A 15,343-nucleotide genomic window follows, 5' to 3' on the forward strand; every position below is an offset into this window, starting at 1 on the left:
ATTTTTTATAAATCGCTGCCATTAGGGAGTGGTCGGTCCCCCTAACCAAGAGGCAGGTGAAGTCATTCCTGGGGATAGCAGGCTACTACAGTCGAAGGTACCTAACTTTGCCTTAATAGCTTCTCCCCTCACAGACTCAACGAAGGCACGACTACCCCAGACGGTGCAATGGATGGAGGACACAGAGGCGGCGTTCCGGGCCCTGAAGGACGCGCTATGTTCACACCCGGTACTTGTCACCCCGGACTACTCAAAACACCTCCTGGTCCAGACAGACACGTCTGACACAGGGGTAGGGGCCGTCTTGTCCCAAGAGCAGAAAGGCGAGGAGCACCCAATCACGTATGTCAGCAAGAAGCTCCTCCTGAGGGAGAAGAAGCACTCGATTGTCGTGAAGGAGTGCCTCACCATGAAGTGGGCACTAGACACTCAAGTATTACCTCCTCGGGAGGAAGTTCACCCTGATCACTGACCATGCCCCCCTTGTGTGGCTAGCAAGAGGTAAGGACACAAATGACTGTGTCACCCACTGTTCCTTTCCTCACAGTTATTCTCTTTCTGTCATCCACAGATCGGGGGCCTAGCACGGCAATGCAGACGCTCTCTCCAGGAGGCATGCAAATCTAGCTCTGAGCATGCCTCCCTCCCGGTCAGGGCTAAGGGGGAGAGGTGGTATCCTGGGAGGTCTACCCCGGGGGTTGGTGATAGAGGGGAGGTACGTGCCACGTCGGTGGCTCCCTCTGTTGGGAGTACACCGGCTGGGAACCCCGACACGGATGGCTCCAAGTAGGGGTAATTGCCAACCAGCCGTGGAGGCCACATAAAAGGAGTACTGTGGCACATCGCGGGGGAAGAACAGAGAGACCTACACAGAGCAGAAGCTGAGAAGAAGGACCGAGCCAAACCTAAGTGAGTATAAAGTTGTGTTTGCTGATTAGAACTTCCCGTCTCTGTGTTAATCTCTGCATGCTCAACCCAACACCTCACGGTCTACCACACAAAAAACATGTCAATCAAAAATGTGAGGAAGACCGGGGAGACGCAATTGATGATGAATGATACAGATATGCCCAGTCATGTTCATATAATCAGACATAAATTACTGCAGTTTAAGAACATCCATAGAAAGTACTATATGCCAGTGAAACTGAATATCATGTACACAGAAATGTCATTTTTCTGCTGGAGGTGTAAAACACAAAAGGGGGACATATTTGCATATGTTATCGTCTTGTGAAGGGTGGCTGAATTCTGGCAAAGAGTATGTTGTTTTATCTCAGCATGTCTACAGATTCTCCCTTATCCCTGTTCAAGTTTGCTTGGAAATGTTGATACTGGAGACTGTTATCAGAAGAAACTGTGCAACCTAGCATTTATAGCAGTTTAGAAATGCATTGCCAATAATTGGAAGGTTGGTTATCCTCCCACAATGGATGGAAGAAATTTCAAGTTTTGTATCACTAGATTTAATTTATTACAAGATTAAGGTTATACTGTGCAACTTTCATAAGGTATGGATGCCTTACATGGTACGATAAAAGGAGTCTATTTAAAACATGCTCATGTCAGGGGAGATACAGGACGGGTCGACTTAGCTACAGTATTTTGTGTGCAAGTAAAAAGAGCTCTACAGTACTATTAGGCCTATGATATGAATTATATGGCGGGTGTACTGTTTGTGTTAATGTGTGTGTATGTGTGTTTTTATAAAACTTCAGTTTTCCAACTGAAGACATAAAAAAAGGAAGTTGTGTTGGGGAGAGAGTTGAGTTATTGACTAGACTGGTGGGAGTTGGGCGTGCAGGCGGCTCGGGCTGGCTGGGCGGTCTGACTGAAATTTGACATGGAGGATGTCTTAATAAAGACAATCAAAAGTCTTTGCTCTTTATTTGTAAGAGTTGTTCATTTGTTAGGCTATTGGGTAAAGGTGCAACACAATATTGATTATTGAATTATAATTGATCTAGTTCAGTCTTATCAATCACGTAAACATATGTAATAATGATCTCTTACCTAGCTTGATGACTGGGCAAATCAACATCTATGTACTTTACTTCTCTAGAAGTAAAGAAATTGTCCTTATCTCCAAACATAGTTAATCCACACACTTGAGAATTCCTGACTCAAGGGTTAGTTTTCGGTAGTCATAATTGTCTTTGGAGTCATGTCTCCTCCAAAGACAATTACCAGGGTAACTGGACCAGCCATCTTGCAACCGCTTTAGTCTAATGGTGACCATTTTTAAGGTGACCATCCGCATCACTCAAACTTTGTAGTCTGCTAATGGATATGTATCAGCGAACTGCCCAAACTCAATCAGGGCAACCTATCGTGGTTGATGCAGTTAACTCAAATGTTCTGAAATGGTCTCTATACCATGCACACAATACCCTCACAATGATAGACAGTTGCTAACTACCTATTAATCAATGGATGATAATCAATTACACAATTCTTACCAAAAGTTTGCCATCACAATGGATTCCTTCGTTTCACTATCCAGTGTTGACTTCCTGTCCCTTGCGCATGTATAGTGCACGGTCTTTGCCTTTTCCTCTCTGTCTAAATAAATCCATTCTCTTAGTTTCAAACTGACTGAATATCACGGCTCAGTAAAAGACCCAGATACAGACAGTTCGATTAACGGACGTTTATTATATAAACAGGGGGCAGGCAAAGGACAGGTCAAGTGCAGGCAGGGGTCGGTAGTTCAGGGCAGAGTCCTGAGGTACAGAGCGGCAGGCAGGCAGGCTCAGGGACGGGGGCAAGCAGAGGTCAGTAAAACAGGGCAGTGGCAAATGGTACAGAACTGCAGGCAGGCTCAGATTTTGGGAAGGCAGAATGATCAAAAAATGGGGAAACTAGAAAATGGGCTCAAGGAAACAGGAATAAAAAAAACACGCTGGTAGGTTTGATGAGACAAGACGAACTGACAACAAACAAACAGAGAATGCAGGTATAAATGCACAGGGGATAATGGGGAAGATGATCGACACCTGGAGGGGGTGGAGACAAGCACAAAGACCGGTGAAACAGATCAGGGTTTGGCACTGCATCTAATTCATGTTCAACCAGACAGAATCATGTCGATCTTATTAGATATACACTGAGTATACCAAACATTAGGTATATCCCCCCACACACACCTTTTGCCCTGAGAACAGCCTCAATTCGTTCGGGATGGACTCTACAAAGTCTAGAAAGCATTCCACAGGGTTGCTGGCCCATGTTGACTCCAATGCTTCCCACAGTTGTGTCAAGTTCACTAGATACACACGGGAAACTGTTGACCATTTTTGATACACACAGAATACTGTTCAGTGTGAAAAACCCAGCAGCGTTGCAGTTCTTGAAACAAACTGGTGCGCCTGGCACCTACTACCATACCCCATTGTCTTACCCATTCACCCTCAGAATGGTACACATGCACAATCCATGTCTCAATTGTCTCAAGGCTTAAAAACCCTTCTTTAACCCTTCACCTCTTAACAAGTGACATTAATAAGGGATCATAGCTTTCACCTAGATTCACCTGGTCTGTCTAAGTCATGGAAAGAGCAGGTGTTCTTAATGTTTGTATACTTAGTGTACATATGTAAAATGTCAAAACATGGCAATAGACAAAACAGTAAACGTCATTATCTGCTAGCCATATAGGTGGTGGCCCGAAGCCTAAAAATATGAAGTTGATCAATCCCCGCTGAGGAGGAGATTATTTTTTGTATATGACAGTAAAACATTCTTACAATGACTATACAATTTGTTGGTACCTTCAATTCTTGCAAATTTTCTCAAAAAAGTCCAATTCAACACTGTCTGCTCAGGGAAATTTGCTGAACTGCTAAACTTGGAACCAATCAGAACTCCTGTACATACCCCTCGTGATAAAGGAAGCCAAATGGCCTTCTTCTATCTAAGATGTTAACACAGCCTCAAGTGAAAACTTGAGCTGCTCTTTGTGTGTTATGAAGAGGAACATATAACTAGCTCCCAAAGACTGAAATAAGATTGAGTGCACTTGAAATCGAGTGCACTTGAAATACGCAGCATGCAATGCAAATTGTCTTAATTGTATGAAGAGGTAATTCCTTTAACCAGTTAGCCAATTTAAAGCCTAGCCAGCTACTGTAAACGTCAATTTGCCTGCTCAGGAAGCCAGTGTTCCATTAGCTTGGAGGGGACAATGGTATTGAACACTGAGCTGTAGTCAATGAACAGCAATCTCACATAGGTATTCCACTTATCGAGGTGGGTGAGGGCAGTGTAGAGTGCAATTGAGATTGCTTCGTCTATGGATCTGTTTGGCTTGTATGCAAATTGGAGTGGGTCTAGCGTGTCTGGGATGATGGATGTTATGTGTGCCATAACCAGCCTTTCTAAGCACTACATGATTACAGATGTGTTTGCTACAAAGTGGTAGTCATTGTGGCATGAAGCCATAGAGTTCTTCGGGAACAGAAAGAATGGTAGTCATCTGAAGACATGGGGATTATAGACTTGGACAAGGAGATGTATACAGAAAGTAGCCCTATTTGGTAAAAGACCAAGTTCATATTATGGCAAGAACAGCTCAAATAAGCAAAGAGAAACGACAGTCCACAATTAATTTAAGACATGGTCAGTCAATATGAAACATTTCAAGAACTTTGAAAGTTTCTTGAAGTGCAGTCGCAAAAACCATCAAGCGCGATGATATGAGGACCGCCACAGGAATGGAAGGCCCAGAGTTACCTCTACTGCAGAGGACAAGTTCATTAGAGTTACCAGCCTCAGAAATATCAGCCCAAATAAATGCTTCACAGAGTTCAAGTAACCGACACATCTCAACATCATCTGTTCAGAGGAGACTGTGTGAATCAGGCCTTCATGGTCGAATTGCTGCAAAGAAACCATTACTAAAGGACACCAATATGAAGAAGAGACTTACTTGGGCCAAGAAACACAAGCAATGGACATTAGACCGGTGGTAATTTGTCCTTTCTCAGTCCAAATCTGAGATTTTTGGTTCCAACTGCCATGTGTAGGTACAGTGCCTTGCGAAAGTATTCGGCCCCCTTGAACTTTGCGACCTTTTGCCACATTTCAGGCTTCAAACATAAAGATATAAAACTGTATTTTTTTGTGAAGAATCAACAACAAGTGGGACACAATCATGAAGTGGAACGACATTTATTGGATATTTCAAACTTTTTTAACAAATCAAAAGCTGAAGAATTGGGCGTGCAAAATTATTCAGCCCCTTTACTTTCAGTGCAGCAAACTCTCTCCAGAAGTTCAGTGAGGATCTCTGAATGATCCAATGTTGACCTAAATGACTAATGATGATAAATACAATCCACCTGTGTGTAATCAAGTCTCCGTATAAATGCACCTGCACTGTGATAGTCTCAGAGGTCCGTTAAAAGCGCAGAGAGCATCATGAAGAACAAGGAACACACCAGGCAGGTCCGAGATACTGTTGTGAAGAAGTTTAAAGCCGGATTTGGATACAAAAAGATTTCCCAAGCTTTAAACATCCCAAGAAGCACTGTGCAAGCGATAATATTGAAATGGAAGGAGTATCAGACCACTGCAAATCTACCAAGACCTGGCCGTCCCTCTAAACTTTCAGCTCATACAAGGAGAAGACTGATCAGAGATGCAGCCAAGAGGCCCATGATCACTCTGGATGAACTGCAGAGATCTACAGCTGAGGTGGGAGACTCTATCCATAGGACAACAATCAGTCATATATTGCACAAATCTGGCCTTTATGGAAGAGTGGCAAGAAGAAAGCCATTTCTTAAAGATATCCATAAAAAGTGTCGTTTAAAGTTTGCCACAAGCCACCTGGGAGACACACCAAACATGTGGAAGAAGGTGCTCTGGTCAGATGAAACCAAAATTGAACTTTTTGGCAACAATGCAAAACGTTATGTTTGGCGTAAAAGCAACACAGCTCATCACCCTGAACACACCCTCCCCACTGTCAAACATGGTGGTGGCAGCATCATGGTTTGGGCCTGCTTTTCTTCAGCAGGGACAGGGAAGATGGTTAAAATTGATGGGAAGATGGATGGAGCCAAATACATGACCAATCTGGAAGAAAACCTGATGGAGTCTGCAAAAGACCTGAGACTGGGACGGAGATTTGTCTTCCAACAAGACAATGATCCAAAACATAAAGCAAAATCTACAATGGAATGGTTAAAAAATAAACATATCCAGGTGTTAGAATGGCCAAGTCAAAGTCCAGACCTGAATCCAATCGAGAATCTGTGGAAAGAACTGAAAACTGCTGTTCACAAATGCTCTCCATCCAACCTCACTGAGCTCGAGCTGTTTTGCAAGGAGGAATGGGAAAAAATGTCAGTCTCTCGATGTGCAAAACTGATAGAGACATACCCCAAGCGACTTACAGCTGTAATCGCAGCAAAAGGTAGCGCTACAAAGTATTAACTTAAGGGGGCTGAATAATTTTGCATGCCCAATTTTTCAGTTTTTGATTTGTTAAAAAAGTTTGAAATATCCAATAAATGTCGTTCCACTTCATGATTGTGTCCCACTTGTTGTTGATTCTTCACAAAAAAATACAGTTTTATATCTTTATGTTTGAAACCTGAAATGTGGCAAAAGGTCGCAAAGTTCAAGGGGGCCGAATACTTTCGCAAGGCACTGTAAATGGGTGATCTCTGTATGTGTATTTCCCACCGTAAATCATGGAGGAGGAGGTGTTATGGTGTGGGGGTACTTTGCTGGTTACATTTAATCAGCATGGCTACCACAGCAATCTGCAGCGATACACCATCCCATCTGGTTTGGATTTAGTGGGACTATCATTTGTTTTTCAACAGGACAATGACCCAACACACCTATTTTATCAAGGAGAGTGATGGAGCGCTGCATCAGATGACCTGGCCTCCACAATCCCCCAACCTCAACCAAATTGAGATGGTTTGGGATGAGTCAGCCCACAGAGTGAAGAAAATGCAGCCAACAAGTGCTCAGCGTATATGGGAACTCCTTCAAGACTGTTGGAAAAGCATTCCAGATGAAGCTGGTTGAGAGAATGCCAAGAGTGTGCAAAGCTGTCATCAAGGCAAAGGGTGGCTATTTGAAGAATCTCAAATATAAAATATATTTGTAACACTTGTTTGGTTTCTACATGACTACACATGTGTTATTTCATAGTTTTGATGTCTTCACTAATAGACAGTAGTAGAAAATAGAAAATAAAGGTGTTCTAAAACTTTTGACCGGTAGTGTATAAACATAACAACATTACATTAACATTTTACTGTCATCTTTAAAACCCGGCTAACTCTCCTAGTGGTACAGTACTATAGACCTAGTGCTGTTAAGTCAAACCAAACTCCACCAGAACACATACAGACAGCAAGGATGGGATGGCCTAGCCACACCTCGCCACAGCCCCGCAGAACTGTTCTTCACTCACTCTCATGCCTTCATCATCATCATCATCATCATCATCAACACCACCTGCTCTCTATTTTTGTTCTGTTCATCTTTAGATAGAAAGACACAGTCGATAGCTCACGTGGGCCAGTGATGGTAGATGGAGAGGCCCACAGTCTGAAAATAGCGTCAAGGATCTTGTGAAAGCTTGAAATCATCCAGCAGGATTTAAACTATTGCTGTTCAAAGAGAGGAGACTGGCTGGGCTGTGTTTCGTTTGTTTAAACCTCTCTTCCTCCCTCCATTTCTCAACCCTCTCTAGCCCGGTCCAAAAACAAACCCTATAAGACCTAAAGCTTGTTTTTTGACTGCTTGGCCCTGTTCAGAAACAACCTCTAGCCACTTCTACCACCTAGGCATTTCATGCAGATCTGAAAGAAAAGGAGAGGTTTAATCATTATGGTAGTAGCCACATTTCTTCCACTATCCAGTCCTCTCCGAATTAGCCTTGGGATTATGGTTGTTGTTTTGGGACAGATGTTATTTGTCTTCTAGCTAAATCTCTCATCCCTGACTCGAACCCTGTTAACTACATGAAAAAAAGCTTTTTGAAATTAAAATCAGAATATCACAGAGTGTTTTGCACTGATTGCCTATCTAGTTTCTGTTGTTTTCTGTTAATTAATAATTATGGTGGGACAAAAACAAGACAGTCTTTGCATCTCTCTCTGTCTGAACGCTGGATGCTGCAATTGACAATTGTTTGCAATTAATAGTTTGTAAGAAGAGAATAGCTTCACAATTGTGGCGGGTGCATCCTCCGACAAGGTTGTTCGAAATATATATATATATATATAATTACAACATTTGTATATATGTATCAAACATGTACAGTATTTTAGTATTGTTTCATATTATAAAATGGGCTCTGTATTATGAAAATATATTAAAATTCAATGACTTATGGGTGAAATCATCATTATTACACTAGTTGGAAGTTCTTCATTTCAGAAAATAGTGATATTTATAATGAAGAAAAATATACAGTTGAAGTTGGAAGTTTACATACACCTTAGCCAAATACATTGAAACTCAGTTTTTCACAATTCCTGACATTTAATCCTAGTAAAAATGCACGGTCTTAGGTCAGTTCGGATCAACACCTTATTTTAAGAATGTGAAATGTCAGAATAATAGTAAAGACAATTCATTATTTCAGCTTTTATTTATTTCATCACATTCCCAGTGGATCAGAAGTTTACATACACTCAATTAGTATTTGGTAGCATTGCCTTTAAATTGTTTAACTTGGGTCAAACGTTTTGGGTAACCTTCCACAAGCTTCCCACAATAAGTTAGGTGAATTTTGACCCATTCCTCCTGACAGAGCTAGTGTAACTGAGTCAGGTTTGTAGGCCTCCTTGCTCGCACACACTTTTTCAGTTCTGCCCACAAATGTTCTATAGGATGAGGTCAAGGCTTTGTGATGGCCACTCCAATACCTTGACTTTGTTGTCCTTAAGCTATTTTGCCACAACTTTGGAAGTATGCTTGGGGTCATTGTCCATTTGGAAGACCCATTTGCAACCAAACATTAACTTTCTGACTGATGTCTTGAGATGTTGCTTCAATATATCCACATATTTTCCTTGTCCTCATGATGCCATCTATTTTGTGAAGTGCACCAGTCCCTCCTGCCTCAAAGCACCCCCACAACATGATGCTGCCACCCCCGTGCTTCACAGTTTGGATGATGTCTTCGGCTTGCAAACCTCACCCTTTTTCCTCCAAACATAACGATGGTCATTATGGCCAAACAGTTATATTCTTGTTTCATCAAACCAGAGGACATTTCTCCCAAAAATATTACCTTTGTTCCCATGTGCAGTTGCAAACCGTAGTCTGGCTTTTTTATGACAGTTTTGGAGCCGTGGCTTCTTCCTTGTTGGGCAGCCAATCAGGTTAGGTCGATATAGGACTCGTTTTACTATGGATATAGATACTTTTGTACCTGTTTCCTCCAGCATCTTCACAAGGTCCTTTGCTGTTGTTCTGGGATTGATTTGAGAGGTGCCAGGTTTCCTCCAGACGTGACTCTTGGCATTCAGGCCAAAGAGTTTAATCTTGGTTTCATCAGACCAGAGAATTTAGTTTCCCATGGTCTGAGAGTCTTTAGGTGCCTTATGGCAAACATCAAGCGGGCTGTCATGTGCCTTTTACTGAGGAGTGGCTTCTGTCTGGCCATACTACCATAAATGCCTGATTGGTGGAGTGCTGCTGAGATGGTTGTCCTTCTAGAAGGTTCTCCCATCTCTACAAAGGAACTCTAGAGCTCTGTCAGAGTGACCATCGGGTTCTTGGTCACCTCCCTGACCAAGACCGTTCTCACCAATTGCTCAGTTTGGCCGGGCAGCCATCTCTAGGAAGAGTCTTGGTGGTTTAAAACTGGCTGTAACATAACAAAATGTGTAAAAAGCCAAGGAGTCTGAATAATTTACAAAGGCACTATATATGTACATATCTACCTCAATTACCTCGTACCCCTGCACATCGACTCTGTACTGGTACCCTGTATGTGTAAGTTATCGTTACTCATTGTGTATTTATTCTTTGTGCTGTAATTATTATTTTTTTATATGATTTAAAGAAAATCCTCTCTGCATCATTGGAAAGTGCTCGTCAGTAAGCATTTCCAACTATCTCTCACAGTCTCACATCAGAATTAGACTTTCATCCACGTTTCTCAAGTATCATATTTCAAAGTTGCTGCAAACTTCAAATCTCGAACTGCTTAAGGTTAAGTTTAGGCATTTACTCTGAATTTGTAAGGTTAGGGTTAAGTTTAGGCATTAACCCCAAATTCTTAAGGTTAGGAATTAACTCTGAACGGTTAATGTAAGGGTTAGGGATTGGTTTAAAACAAATTTCTATTGCTGGATTTGAACTTGCAACCTTTGCAATAAGAGGTAGATTCTTACGCTCATCCATCATACCCGACCACAACACCTTAGTAAAATCGAAACTTACTTGAATGTAACAACGCTCTCTGTTGCCCCTGGTGGCCGGTTTCCGCAATCTCCTGACGTCCTCAGACATGGATGGGTGTCAAATATTGATTTGTTTAAAAGGTGACCTGGCTGAGTGTTTCAATGTTGTTCTACACCTGTTGTTTACAAAGTATGTGAAAAATACAATTTTACTTAATTTGAGTGGTTCTCAGTAATGTGTTGTATTGGATTTGTCCTAAACATAACACTTTAATTTAGGACAAAAAGTGAATTGCTTTGCTCATGTTTTGCAATATTACTTTAGTGCCTTGTTGCAAACAGGGTATATGTTTTTGAATATTTTTATTCTGTACAGGCTTCCTTCTTTTCACTCTGTCACTTAGGTTAGTATTAGTGTTGTGGAGTAAGTGCAATGTTGTTGATCCATCCTCAGTTTTCTCCTATCACAGCCATTAAACTATGTAACTGTTTTAAAACCTCTTGAAACTAGGGGGCACTATTTTCATTTTTGCAAAAAGAACATTCCCAAAGTAAACAGGCTATTTTGTCAGGACAAGATGCTAGAATATGCATATAATTGACAGTTTAGGATAGAAAACACTCAAAAGTTTCCAAAACTGTAATTTTTTTGTCTGTGAGTATAACAGAACTGATATTGCAGGCGAAAGCCTTAGAAGAATCCAATCAGGAAGTGACTCATGTTTTGAAAGCTCTGCGTTCCGATGCGTCCCTCTTGAGCAGTGAATGGGCTATCAACCAGATTCCCCTTTCTACGTATTCCCCAAGGTGTCTACAGCATTTTCACGTAGTTTCACGCCTTTATGTTGAATGAGCGTAAACGACTACATAGCGTAAGTGTCCGGCTGAGGACTCTGAGTAATTATTGCGTAATAGACAGAGGTAGCTATTTTACCTCCTATATTATCTAATAGATATTTGAAAAACACCTTGAGGATTGATTATAAACAACGTTTGCCATGTTTCTGTTGCTATTATGGAGCTAATTTGGAATATTTTTCAGCGTTGTCGTGACCTCAATTTCCAGTCGAATTCTCAGCCAAACTTGAAGAACTAACGGAGCTATTAAGGCTACAAAAATAATATTTTGGGAAAAAAAAGGAACATTTGCTATCTAACTGGGAGTCTCGTGAGTGAAAACATCCGAAGCTCATCAAAGGTAAACGATTTAATTTGATTGCTTTTCTGATTTGTGTCCAGGTTTCCTGCTGCTAGCTAGGCATAATGCTATGCTAGGCTATCGATAAATTTACTCAAATGCTTGTCTTGCTTTGGCTGTAAAGCATAATTTCAAAATCTAAGATGATATGGTGATTAACAAACGGCTAAGCTGTGTTTCAATATATTTCACTTGTGATTTCATGAATATGAATATTTCTAGTAATATTTTTTGTCTGTTGCGTTATGCTAATTAGTGTCAGTTGATGACAATTATCCCGGATCTGGGAGAGGGAGTTCCAAGAGGTTGTAGTCACCATTGGCCTCATGGTGAAATCCCCGAGTGGTTTCCTTCCTCTCCGGCAACTGAGTTAAAAAGAACACCTATATTTTTGTGCCGACAGGGTGCATTGATGCACCATCCAAAGTGTAATTAATAACTCCACCATGCTCAAAAGCATATCCAATGTCATTTTTTTTCAGGTGCTTTTTTCATAATGAATAGATTGGTATAGGAGATCTCTATGGAATGCTCCTTATCTAATAAAGGGGTGTCAATCTCGTTCCATGGAGGGCCTAGTGTCTACTGTTTTTTTTGTTTTGCCTTTCAACTAAGACCTAGACAACCAGGTGAGAGGACTTCGTACTAATCAGTTACCTTCATTCATCAGTCAAGTACATGGGAGGAGCGAAAACCCGCAGACACTCGGCCATCCGTGGAATGAGTTTGACACATATGATCTAATCGGTAGTGCTGAAAGATAGTCGCTGCAGACCAGTCCCAACCCCCCCTTAGCCTCTACACCCTATGCAATTGTGAAGAACCAAGATAATTAGGTTGGTATGCAGAAAATGCTCCGCCTTTCCCTGAAAGACTTGATATAATTTTGACCAGATTGTATGTAGTCCTCTCAGATTAGTGCACAGGGTTAAGGTCCTAATGTTTGATTTGGGATTGGGTCGTAGGCTAAGGTAGGAGCGTCTAAATTCAACAATCGCTCAGAGCTCAGGTAAACCAGGGAAGACTAACGTTGACAGTCTCTCACCAATTAATTGGCACCAATACATACAACATCTATGTGAATTTACTTACCTAGCTAGTATATAAGCAATATGACTGAACCAGTTTTAGAGGTGTATGTGGACTATGGCTATTTTATGAGTTACAGTGCCTTGCGAAAGTATTCGGCCCCCTTGAACTTTGCGACCTTTTGCCACATTTCAGGCTTCAAACATAAAGATATTAAACTGTATTTTTGTTGTGAAGAATCAACAACAAGTGGGACACAATCATGAAGTGGAACGACATTTATTGGATATTTCAAACTTTTTTAACAAATCAAAAACTGAAAAATTGGGCGTGCAAAATTATTCAGCCCCTTTACTTTCAGTGCAGCAAACTCTCTCCAGAAGTTCAGTGAGGATCTCTGAATGATCCAATGTTGACCTAAATGACTAATGATGATAAATACAATCCACCTGTGTGTAATCAAGTCTCCGTATAAATGCACCTGCACTGTGATAGTCTCAGAGGTCCGTTAAAAGCGCAGAGAGCATCATGAAGAACAAGGAACACACCAGGCAGGTCCGAGATACTGTTGTGAAGAAGTTTAAAGCCGGATTTGGATACAAAAAGATTTCCCAAGCTTTAAACATCCCAAGGAGCACTGTGCAAGTGATAATATTGAAATGGAAGGAGTATCAGACCACTGCAAATCTACCAAGACCTGGCCGTCCCTCTAAACTTTCAGCTCATACAAGGAGAAGACTGATCAGAGATGCAGCCAAGAGGCCCATGATCACTCTGGATGAACTGCAGAGATCTACAGCTGAGGTGGGAGACTCTGTCCATAGGACAACAATCAGTCGTATATTGCACAAATCTGGCCTTTATGGAAGAGTGGCAAGAAGAAAGCCATTTCTTAAAGATATCCATAAAAAGTGTTGTTTAAAGTTTACCACAAGCCACCTGGGAGACACACCAAACATGTGGAAGAAGGTGCTCTGGTCAGATGAAACCAAAATCGAACTTTTTGGCAACAATGCAAAACGTTATGTTTGGCGTAAAAGCAACACAGCTGAACACACCATCCCCACTGTCAAACATGGTGGTGGCAGCATCATGGTTTGGGCCTGCTTTTCTTCAGCAGGGACAGGGAAGATGGTTCAAATTGATGGGAAGATGGATGGAGCCAAATACAGGACCATTCTGGAAGAAAACCTGATGGAGTCTGCAAAAGACCTGAGACTGGGACGGAGATTTGTCTTCCAACAAGACAATGATCCAAAACATAAAGCAAAATCTACAATGGAATGGTTAAAAAATAAACATATCCAGGTGTTAGACTGGCCAAGTCAAAGTCCAGACCTGAATCCAATCGAGAATCTGTGGAAAGAACTGAAAACTGCTGTTCACAAATGCTCTCCATCCAACCTCACTGAGCTCGAGCTGTTTTGCAAGGAGGAATGGGAAAATATGTCAGTCTCTCGATGTGCAAAACTGATAGAGACATATCCCAAGCAACTTACAGCTGTAATCGCAGCAAAAGGTGGCGCATTATTAACTTAAGGGGGCTGAATAATTTTGCACGCCCAATTTTTCAGTTTTTGATTTGTTAAAAAAGTTTGAAATATCCAATAAATGTCGTTCCACTTCATGATTGTGTCCCACTTGTTGTTGATTCTTCACAAAAAAATACAGTTTTATATCTTTATGTTTGAAGCCTGAAATGTGGCAAAAGGTCGCAAAGTTCAAGGGGGCCGAATACTTTCGCAAGGCACTGTATTTCCTCTAATGTTAGCCTACCTCCTCCTTTTCTGTCTATTGTTGTTTCATTTCTTCCTCGCTTTCAACAGTTAAATCAAATACGTTTCGTTGTCCTTATCTTCATCATTCTAACGGTATCCTTGAATAATATAGGACTAGGATTAGATGCAAAGGGCTTTCACTTCTCCTCACAAAGATGTAATGATTATGTGTCTGAATAAATAACTGCTATAGCCTACCGCCATCGCGTGTTGGCTCATCTTTCAAACTGCCCGTTGAGTTCTATGCCCTGCTGTATTTAACATTCAACAAACAAGAGCTTGCGTACCTCTTTCAATAGTTTATTGGTATAAGAAATGCTAAAAAGTCATGTCCAGCAAGCCTTTCTAGTCTAGGTTTTGCTGCATGTTGACTCCAAGAGCTAAGGAGCGTTTTTAGAGGGAGGCCAGCAGAGCACTGTTGCGTGCGTATTGCGCAAGAGACAGGAGCTAGAAGTCAGAAGCTTACTATGCATAACCCATGATTAATTAGGTAAATATAAGGCTAATCCTGCATTGAATGTATTACCTGAAAGAGGTAGGCGAGGACATCTACTTTATATTTAGGCCTATATATCAATCTAGAACTGGATTATCTATTTTGGATTCAATTTGAACGGAGTTGATGGAGAGAAAGAATGACTGTGAGAGAGTGCTCAGGCCTGCACTGATTTAAAGCGATGATATTCAATATTCTAGTGGTAGGCTGTTCTGAAAAAAAAAAATGTTACAATTAAAAAACAAGGTGACCCCTGAAAGCTAGATGGAGAAGGGTAAATTAGACGTGCATTCGGTCTTTATATTACTATAGCATAGACTATGCTGCAGAAAATTCAGCTCTAACTGTCACAAGAAAAAAAGTTACTATGATGAGATTATATAAATCTGCATGCATTGTGAACTGCGCTCCATACTGAGATGGGCAGTCTGTCCTACCCTGAGCGTTGATGATTCATCAT

Source organism: Oncorhynchus mykiss, chromosome 14 (genome assembly GCF_057628025.1).
Source record: "Oncorhynchus mykiss isolate SJ-2025 chromosome 14, ASM5762802v1, whole genome shotgun sequence".
Lineage (NCBI taxonomy): Eukaryota > Metazoa > Chordata > Actinopteri > Salmoniformes > Salmonidae > Oncorhynchus > Oncorhynchus mykiss.